This window comes from Alosa alosa, chromosome 21, assembly GCF_017589495.1.
Source record: "Alosa alosa isolate M-15738 ecotype Scorff River chromosome 21, AALO_Geno_1.1, whole genome shotgun sequence".
NCBI classification, from domain to species: Eukaryota; Metazoa; Chordata; class Actinopteri; order Clupeiformes; family Clupeidae; genus Alosa; species Alosa alosa.
In genome coordinates, this window is record NC_063209.1 from 24,569,655 (window position 1) to 24,579,772 (window position 10,118).

Below are 10,118 nucleotides of genomic sequence, written 5' to 3' on the forward strand. Positions count from 1 at the left end.
CGACGGATTTACGAGTCTAATGGAAAGGCCCATAAGATAGTCGACAAAAAATCTAACATGTCAAATATCCAATCAGATTGGACTGGAGCTGGAACATTGATTATTACATCTTTTAATCATATGTTGTGGCTGCTCAAAGTAACTACACAACAAATCAGACAAACCAAATTCAAAATTTGGGCTGATATCAGGTCAAAATAGCAGTGTCTGCTTGGCATAAGTCCATGCATCATTTTGTGTTTTTACTGTATGACGTCATCACATTTTGCCGTAGTTTTAAAATACAAAAATACACACCATCAATAAATATTTTGTATTTATATAAAATGCAAAGTCACCTTCTTCAACCCAATAAAAAAAAAGTTACAAAATAATATTTTATATTTGAAATACGTATTAGATACATGCATCAGAAATACTGCCCATCCCTGCACAGCATCAGGTCATATAGTGGCCGAAACATTTACATTTGTTAAAGACTTGAGAGTGCGATTTTCAACTTTATTTGTATAGTCTTTTTCTAATTTGAACCAAAGAGGGTTTTATTTTTGGAGTTGAGCGTGCCTGTTCCTGTTATTTATTTAGACTTTTATTTATATATTTCTTTTTTTATTTATGTATTTAATTCTGTCACAAAAAACATTCCATGTTATTTATTTACTTATTTATTTCTTTTGTTTATTTAATTCTGTCACAAAAAACATTCCATATCATGTTATTTTTATTTATCTAATTTATTTATTTCAACTTTTATTTATTTATTTCATATTTCATTTATTTATTTAATTCTGTCACAAAAAACATCATTCAATTAATTCTGTCACAATCAAACAATCATTATTAGTTGTGGTTGTAATTTATTCATCCCTCAATGCCAGATAGATACAATAGAATGTTGAATGTTGATCCTATGGCTACGGCCTTGACATCAATAAACATTGCACTGACAGTTTAATGTACTCATATACCCCTACATTAAAAAAAGAATACAAATAATAGTAATATAGACTAAAATTTAACAGAATAATAACCATAAACATATACAAACCACAACTCTGTAAGGACTCTGTTAGATACAAGGTAAACAGATGAGTCTTTAGGCACTTTTTGAAGATCCCAAAACTAGAACAAAGCACAGTACAAGACTCGCTAGAACAAAGCACAGTAGTAGTTCAATCATTTCACCAATAATGATTCAAAGAAGAAAAGAGTATTGACTGGCAAGGTGTGTAAAACCCATGGCCTGAAGATCCGCAGGAAATGTAGATGGTGCAGGTGTCAACACACAGGGACTACCTCTGTGCAGTGAGACGTAGGAGGAGCCATACCAGAAGTCCCCCCCACAGAGCTCAGAACCTCCAGGTGACACATGCCCCGGAACCATACAGATCCACAGAACACTGTTAAGTGGCCCCAAGCTTGCAAGGAGGAGTGGCTCCAGTTTGATGAAGACGCTGACACCATTTTGGAAGCAACAGCTAAGGGAGGTCTATAAGAACGACCTCAATGTCGAAGGAAAAGATTCCTCAGCATTTTTGAGTGAGTGAATGGGTTGAGCTTCAAGCCAATGAAGTCCAGATCACTGCTGCTAAAGAAAGGAAAAGCAATTGACAAGTTCCGCTTTACATTCAGTAACAGCCAGATACCATTCATCAGAGATGGGCAGTATTTATGATACATGTATTGTATTTAGAATATGTAAATGTATTTTAAAATAAAATATCAAATACCCCAAAAGACGAAAAATACAGCCGGACGGTAAGACCAGTAATGCGTAGGCTAGGCTTGTCTTAGCCCTGAATTTTCACACGCACACATGGTGCCACTGCGAGGCATAGTGAGGGTAAACACAAAACACCTGAAGTTTTTCCCCTGAAGTATGACCCTTAAGGCTCAATTTCTCCTTAGGAAAGGGATTTATTTAAGGGTGTTGCACAGAAATAATACCTTAAATTGTTTCTTTAGTTAAGGAAAAACGTTAAGGGATACTGCATTGAAAAGGATTTACCGTCACGAAAATTCTATTGAGATTGTTCAACAGCTGTAGCTGGCTAGTAGGTGATGTTAGTTAGCAACCCACCAAACACAGTGAAGTTTAATGATCTTATCATTCATCTCACCTTAAGAATATTTGCTGAAATTATCCAGGTAGCAAGTAAAGCGTGTTATAGACATGCACTGAGCAATACTAGCTGGCTAGTTAGAAATGATCCTGACGGTCATCAGTGCACCAAAACAAACTTTTTGTTAATGTTTTGCCTAGCTTAACCCGAACCCGAAGCTCATGGCAGGCTAACAAGACATCCACATGAAGTTAACGTTAGCCTACCACTAACGTCATGTAAACCACACAATAACAATACATTTCTGATAGGCCTATTTGACAGAGTAAGCATATTAACAGAGGTTTTATTTTAAATTGTATCATTTTCAAAAAAGTATAATTATTGCAAGTTGCACTACTTTTTGTATTGGTTTTATACAAGATGTTTGTGAAATTTGCAAAGTAAAACTTCTGTATTTTGACTGCAATTGTCTTTGAATTGTGATTAGATTCTTTATTAGAATCATGAGTGGCTCTTTGTAAACAGCATCATTTTGGGGCCATGCAAAACTGCATTTCCACTAGTGTGGAGTTATTCTACATCAGTGGTCCCCAAACTTTTTCTTCCGAGGGCCAGCTCACTATGCCTGGCTCTATGAGAGGGCCAGAGACTCTGAGTATATCAGTAACTTTAAATAGCTTAGTGCTGTGAACAACAAACATTTAATCATAGGCTACTGCAATTTAATACCATTGTTAACTGTGTTTATATTGCCATCATGCCATGTAAAATGTAGCTCAAATGAAATAATACTAATAAAAAAGACTTCCCAAAAGTATTAGCAGGGAGTCCCAAAAGTATATTTTATCTAAAATGTGTGAACTCTGAGTCTTAGCATACACAGCTCAAGTTGTGAACAAGCAATATCCTACAAATAATTTAATAACCAAGTTTTATGAAGTGCTGGCAACTTTCACTCACCTGATGAGAACTTTGTGAAGTGTGAATTTGGATGAACATTTGAACGAGTGAATAAAAAATAGAAATAATTATCCCAGGAAGTCCCAGAAATATGACTTGAATAGAAGTTAGTTATTAACAATTAATTGATAAACTTTTAGAATACTTTGAGCACTGATGCAGTCAGCATAGGCCTCTTTACATTGTTTGTAAGCCTACATTTCATTCCGTAAACGCGAAACAGCGCCAAAACAACCACCAGTGGACAAAAAGAGTATTACACGTGTACTGCTAAGATTCGCAATAGAGAATGAATGGGGGAAATTACAGAGGTTACAGTTTGGCGAGGTCATACTTGTGCGGGCCAGATGCTATATACCACAGATATGTTTTGGGGGGCCACCCAAAATGAGGTGGCGGGCCGTATCCGCCCGTGGGCCGTAGTTTGGGGACCACTGTTCTACATCATGACAGTAAAATAGACCGTCTATGTACTGCAGCAATTCCGCTCAACCTCACTGTAACAAGATTCTGTGATTTTCACAGCATCACTGCTGTTTTTGAGAAAAATGTGTACTGTATTTGTGAATACAGTATGTTGCTGTAGTTTCGCTATGAATTATGGTCAAAAATTGTCAAACTACAGTAATAAAAACTTGCTGCGAATCATAACACAGTAATAAATCTGACTCCTCCCTCACTTGTCAGCTTTTTGAACATTTTGAAAAAACATGGCAGAAAATCAGTTGGGGTTTTCTGTTTTCTTTTTGCACATAAATACAAAGTTAAGCTCCCAGATAGCAAGGTGACATTGATTTTATGTTGATTTTCCATCCAAATCATCATTTTGAAAAGATATTGAAAAGTCATGGATTTATGGTTTACTGGGAAATTTTGACGTGGTGATTGACAAGTGCACCGCGCGACGACGTTTGAACTGTCCGGCGGCGGGAGATCATTTTTGAGCAGCGTTCAGCACTCTGTCAAGTTCGCAGCTCCACCTTAATGGTAAGCAAGCATTTATTTATGTAACGTTAATGTTTCATTGTGAAATTGTACTACATTAAATTCGGGCATGTGTACAGTCTATGTACGTTGTACTGTCTAACTTACAAACTCATCCATGCTTGTTGGATCAACTAAGTAAGTAAGGTTAGGCTAGCTATCATAGTTGCTGTTGCTGTGAAGGTGGCATTAACGTTAATGTTTTATGTTACGTTAACGTTTTGGCAGTCTCATTTATATTAGGCCTACCTAAGTTCTCAGTAAGTTACAGTTTATTATATTCATATAATTTATATAAAACATTCGCTAGTAGTGCTAGGCCTAGTATGTTACTGTCACAATGTTAGGCTGAAGATGAGGTGCTGCTGGTTAACGTTAACGTGGAGGTTTAGCTGCTACCAGCTAACTTATGTAACGTAATCAGTACATATATCTATGTGTTGCTGCAAGCAAACATCATCAATGAGCTCACCCAGCTGGCTAATGTTAGCAGCTAAATATACCTTGCGAAACTGAGTTATGCTAACACCATCTTCAGCCTGGCATTTTGACAGTAAACTCAAAAAACATACAGTATATATATATAAATGATTATTCTAAAGTTTCACTTGTAAGTAGCCTTCAGTTTCAGTTGAAAATTGTTATCTAACACTGTTTATCTTTTTTTCTTCTATTTCTGCTAGGTGCTGCTTCACTCTGCTACTGGTGGTGGATCAGGCTGACTGCAACAGTTGGTCTAACGTTAGGATGCAGCACACGAGAATTTCTAAACGGAAAAAAGTGAATAAATGTACTTGCTTTTCAAACTGATAACAAGTTGTCAATGGTTATTTATGCAAGTTTGTGTAGCCTAAACCATACCTAGGCCTAGTCAAATTTATCCTGGCTGTAGATAAAGCAGGATATGAATTTCCCAAAATTACTGTATATAATATTACAGCACTGGTATTACTACTGTACTAAGTTACAGTATGATCCATAAGTACTGTGATTAAAAATACGGTAGACAATTCAATACTGTATACATTACAGCACTGGTAGTACTACTGTAGTTTGCATTTACAGTATCAGGCATAGGTACTGTGATTTCATATACAGTAGGTGTACTGTAGAGTGAAATACAGCAAGTTGCTGGTTATTTGCTGCCAGCAAGTTGCTGTAAATTTTACGTTAAACTTTTTACAGTGCTGTAGAAAATGCTGTGAACATCTGATTATGCATGGTAAAAAAATACCGTCATATACCGTGAAACCGTAAGAATTTTGAAAAATACCGTGATATACATTTTTGGTCATACCGCCCAGCACTAGTACCAGGGTGAAAATTAAACTGTAAACAATGTGTTCTTCAGGTCTTAAACATCCATTTGAAATCACTTCATGAAGTGCACAAAAAGTAGCTTAAAAAAAATGTCAGGCACACTGGGAGAAAACAAATTCTCAAAAACTCTATTACAATCCAGCATTTAAAAAGCTGTAAATTAAGTCAGCTTGACATGAAGCTGCTGGTGGGAATTACATCAGCTAAACTATGTCCATTTCCCACATCCCACTCTAATACTTTGTTGAATTCATATCTAAAATCAGGGTCATTGTCATACTCAATTGGCAATTCCAAGTAGCAGCCACATGTGTTAGGCAATGGGCCGTCTCTGCAGACCTTGCATCTGCGTGAAAGTCACTCTAATGCTCTTACCAAGAAACAAATCAGAGCCTGTGCAAAACCGAAGGAAAAGAGACAAGTGCTGTGTGTCGGATTCTCTAAGGTATGTGCCAAGATACTTGCCAATTTGCTTCTGCTGATTATTCACAGTAGTAGGGTATGAGAGAGACCTCATCACCTTTCTCAGTGTAGGGTGAAGATTTTCATAGGCTACTGAAATTCCCTCTAACTCTGACCTAAAGGGTGCCATCACATTGCTCCACTGCTCGATTACAAAGGCAGTTTCTTGAATCAGCTTTTGGTGGGCAAGCTGCTCCAAGAGCTGTTCAATATAATCAGCAGTTGGCACTCTTCGACAGCTATGGAGATCCATTATTTCTAGCAATTCTTCCTGATCCACACTTTCAAAGTCTGAACGGCAAGAATCAAGGACCATTCGCTCTGACTCTGTAACATACCTGAGGAAGATGTCAACAAGACCACTTTTAACACAGCCCAAGGCAGCTTGCTCCAAAACTATTGGGGCCATTTTTATAGGCAGATTTTTTTTCTCTTTTCGCCAACCAAGTACAATGATTCTGCCAATGCTTTCCCACTGTTGCCTACCAAAATCATGGTGTAAAAAAGGCACCTTGATAGCATTGCCTAATGTACATTGCTCATAAAAGTCCTGCCAAAATTCAGTCAGCACATCCCTTAAAACACCGCCTTAATCAACTGCCTTTTCCAACCTTCCATTGGGAAGAACCACTTGGATGTAAACGTCATCTAGCATGATGCTCTCATCACAAAAATGTGAAATGAGTTCTCTCAGGATCTGCCCACGATGAACAACAAGGATTTTCTTCATTCTTTCACTCTGAATAATAGGCACATGGGTGATACCTAGGATTGGAATAGGTGAACTTATTGCTTGAGGAGAGATTTGTAAGGCATCAAGACTGACACTGTCCACATCATGTAGGTGTCCTTGGAAGAAGGTAACTGTGCCACCATCCTTTAGTGTGTGTGTGTGTGTATATGTGTATATATATATATATATATATATATATATATATATATATATATATATATATATATATATATATATATATACATACTCTTTTGATCCCGTGAGGGAAATTTGGTCTCTGCATTTATCCCAATCCGTGAATTAGTGAAACACACACAGCACACAGTGTACACACAGTGAGGTGAAGCACACACTAATCCTGGCGCAGTGAGCTGCCTGCATCAACAGCGGCGCTCGGGGAGCAGTGAGGGGTTAGGTGCCTTGCTCAAGGGCACTTCAGCCATGCCTACTGGTCGGGGTACGAACCGGCAACCCGCCGGTTACAAGACCGATGCGCTAACTAGTAGGCCACGGCTGCCTCTAAGACATCTACAGCAATGGCTACATCAAGTTCACTCACACTAGGCAAATCTGACTTGTCAATAGTGGAGTAATCTAAGGGGACACGATCACTGTTTGTGTCGGACAGGACATTGCTGCTTCTAACATATGACATCGCTGGGGTTTGTCTCTTCACCTTCAGCCAGAAGTGTACTAGGCCTAGGGGGATTGGAGGAGGCTGTATTCTGCATGTCTTCCCCTTCCTGTGTAAGCCTGCCACTGTTATCAAGGCAACTAGCCTTCTTCTTTGTGGTTAAATAAAACCGTAAAATGGGCAGCTTTGTTTTTTCGTACAGTTCTCCAACTGTAGTCTGGTTATCTAATGGGTGCTCTTGAAAATCTGTAAGATCAATGTGAAAATCTGTAACATTTCCCTCTGAATTTTTTATATCAGGAAAAAACAAGTTTATGGCTTTTTCAATCAACTCATCTTTCCTACAATCCTTGAACACATATATTTTTCTTGTACCCCCTCCTTTTTTGGCCCGCACTTGAAAAAACTGCTCTTTACGGAAATTCAGCCATCCCATTTATATTTTCCTTTCACTCTTCTGAGCATTTCGACTTGGTACCTTCTCAGACAAATGTTCACGATCCCCACTTCTTGATATCTTGGTTTCAGTCGCTCAAAAAGTTTAGATTGGCGGGCAACAGGACAATTTCCCTTCCGTCTGCAATACCCAAGGACAGCCAGTCGGTCCCCATAGGATGGTAGATACGTAGTTAACTGGGCATCTGTCATGACAAGTAGGACATTGGGATCAATCTACAAAAACAAAAAAGAAAACACACATTAAACCAATCAACTATTTAGCAATAGATAACATTGCATTTTGCTTTTCCTTTTGCAATGTTTGTGTCTGATGACTTAATTGATTTCTTTGTGCATTCATATCAATCAAATTGCAGTGAGGTTGTTTTGGCTGGCATCTCTTCAAAAGAAGGCAATTGTATTTTAACTACCCAAAACTCAAATTGAGCATCTTTGCCGTTAACAGACTAGTTACCTTATCCTTTTCTAGTTGCTGTATGGTTTCCTCCAGTACATTCCGCAACCCCAAGAAGTCACACAGCCCATCCATCCTGTGACAGGCCAACACAAATATATAATGAAAGGACGAAAGGCCAACAACATTGTGATACATTTAGAACAACAATGCATTACCCTCTGCACATTCTAATCAATTTTGTTTTGTTTATTATTTTGAGCATCACATCAATAGGAATCAAATCAAATGGAAGAGATATTTGACCTGCTGGACAACGTTGACACCCCTGGGTTAGGTAAAATTTCACAGCCAGCCTTATCTGACCATTCATCAAGATATGTTGATTAATGACAGCTGACCAGCAACATTTTTGTGTTCATACTTTTAAAAATAAAACTGTTGTCACTGTAGCCTATTTCATGTTTATCAGGTTTATCTTTCAGCACATCTATGCCAACAGATACTTTGCAGAGGGAGAATAAACCCAAGACTATGCTGCCATAAGCAGACAACCATCACCCTCACCTAAGACGTCATTGGGAACATAGTCTCTGTGTCATGAAAATAAACCAGTGTATGGTACAATTACACTGTATGACTTTAGCAGATCAATTTACCTGTGTTAATCATGGGTTTCTTCTCCTTCCGTAGAGCATCCGTTGGCTGAATATGTGCTGAAAGATAAACATGAAATAAGCTACATTCACAACATAGTTGTATTTTTAAAGCATATGCACACAAAACATGTTGCTGGCCAGCTGTCATCATACAGCTAAATATATACAGCCAATGCTTAATAACTTCCTTTCACCTTCATTATTTGGATGAAGGAAGAAGTATAATTCAGATGTTTGCGTTTTTGTAGTGCAGTATTGTATGTTTATGAAGCACATTTGAAAAAATATATTGCCTGTGTTACCACATACAGCCTACAGTGGGTCCCCTTTAGAAATGGCCACATAGCACATTCAAGGCTCGCGGATACACGCTGCTGCATGAAATGTATTACAACGATCGCCACAAGGTGGCAGTTTAAGTCCGTTGTAGCATTGCCGGTAAACAGGGCAGCGGAATGCATTCAAATGCGTTGCAAGTGGCAGTGAGATACTGTAAGCAGAACGAAACTAAAGATCACCTCGCTAAAGTCATACACCAGCCTTATCTGACCATTCATCAAGATATGTTGATTAATGACAGCTGACCAGCAACATTTTATGTGTTCATACTTTTAAAAATAAAACTGTTGTCACTGTAGCCTATTTCATGTTTCAGGTTTATCTTTCAGCACATCTATGCCAACAGATACTTTGCAGAGGAAATAAACCCAAGACTATGCTGCCATAAGCAGACAACCATCACCCTCACCTAAGGCGTCATTGGGAACATAGTCTCTGTGTCATGAAAATAAACCAGTGTATGGTACAATTACACTGTATGACTTTGTAGATCAATTTACCTGTGTTAATCATGGGTTTCTTCTCCTTCCGTAGAGCATCCGTTGGCTGAATATGTGCTGAAAGATAAACATGAAATAAGCTACATTCACAACATAGTTGTATTTTTAAAGCATATGCACACAAAACATGTTGCTGGCCAGCTGTCATCATACAGCTAAATATATACAGCCAATGCTTAATAACTTCCTTTCACCTTCATTATTTGGATGAAGGAAGAAGTATAATTCAGATGTTTAGTTTTTGTAGTGCAGTATTGTATGTTTATGAAGCACATTTGAAAAAATATATTGCCTGTGTTACCACATACAGCCTACAGTGGGTCCCCTTTAGAAATGGCCACATAGCACATTCGCGCTTTCCGTGATACACGCTGCTGCATGAAATGTATTACAACGTATCGCCACAAGGTGGCAGTTTAAGTCCGTTGTAGCATTGCCGGTAAACAGGGCAGCGGAATGCATTCAAATGCGTTGCAAGTGGCAGTGAGATACTGTAAGCAGAACGAAACTAAAGATCACCTCGTTAAAGTCATACAAGTAGACTAGAAGTAGAAGTAGACTACAAGTAGACTAGAAGTAGAAGTCATACAAGTAACACTGGTCTACTG

At 38.2% G+C, this 10,118-nt stretch overlaps 1 long non-coding RNA gene across 2 annotated transcripts; it reads right to left on the bottom strand.

Moving 5' to 3' along the window:
• Positions 1–768: 768 nt before the first annotated feature.
• On the bottom strand, positions 769–8,807 carry LOC125286554. 2 transcript variants are annotated; one of them, XR_007192201.1, is made up of 4 exons: positions 8,672–8,807; positions 8,073–8,148; positions 7,638–7,831; positions 769–1,585 (listed from the first exon to the last, which is right to left on the bottom strand). It is a non-coding gene; the product is annotated as an uncharacterized LOC125286554 (long non-coding RNA). The 2 variants fall into 2 exon arrangements; XR_007192200.1 differs by having other exon boundaries at positions 769–1,588; positions 8,672–8,801.
• Between the last annotated feature and the right edge of the window lie 1,311 nt (positions 8,808–10,118).